Here is a 928-nt window from a genome sequence, read left to right as displayed (position 1 = left end):
GCGCACACACACCCCGGGCACCTGGCCCAGGAGGGGGCGAGGAACTCGGTGCCCGTTCAGGCATTGCCCCCCTCGGCCTCTGCGCTGGGTGCCGGGGTGCAGGGCGGCCGGAGGGCGCATGGGGCAGAGCCTTCCTCCTCCCAGAGCCCTGGCCCCCCGTCTGGGGCCCCTGGGGGCGGAGGGCAGCGACCGTGGAGCCCATGGAGGGGTGAGGCCGGGAGGAGGGGGAGTGGGGGGTGGACCGCTGGTAAGTGTGGGAGGGGCCCACGCCTGGACCAGGTGAGGGGGTGGCAGTGAGCCCAGCACGGGGAGAACCCCCAGGACAAACCGCGATGGTGCCCAGTCCTGCCACCCCTGGTCCCATCTCCAACCTCCCCCTCCCCCCAATCATGAGAATCACTTGTGGAGCCTTTTAAATATATTGATCTCAGAGAGGAAGGGAGAGGGGGGTGAGAGAACCATCAACGAGAGGAGAGAATCATGGATCAGCTGCCTCCTGCACGCCCGCTACCGGGGATCCAGCTCGCAATCCGGGCATGTGCCCTTGGCCAGAATCGAACCCGGGACCCCTCACTCTGCAGGCTGATGCTCTATCCATTGAGCCAAACCGGCCAGGGCCCCAGGCCTCCTTTAAAAGAATCCGTGTGCGGGGAGGTGGGAGGAGTCGTGCTAGGACTATAGCAGTAGCCAGCACGCACTGAGCACACACGGGGGGCAGGCGCTGGTCCACCTGCTGCTGTCTTACTGGTTTCCCACGTCAGCAGCCGGAGTGGTGATGGGATCCCTGCATCACAGAAGAGGGGGCCGAGCTTTGGTGAATTTTTTTCAGCAGCCGCGTCGACGTCACAGGCCAGCAGGCAAGCCGTGGCACCTACCGACCCGGGAACCAGCTGTGTGGCTTCGGCCTCCTCCCCTCGGGGCCGCCATC

Source organism: Myotis davidii, unplaced genomic scaffold (assembly GCF_000327345.1).
Source record: "Myotis davidii unplaced genomic scaffold, ASM32734v1 scaffold1915, whole genome shotgun sequence".
Taxonomy (NCBI): domain Eukaryota; kingdom Metazoa; phylum Chordata; class Mammalia; order Chiroptera; family Vespertilionidae; genus Myotis; species Myotis davidii.
This window is presented reverse-complemented; position numbering follows the sequence as displayed.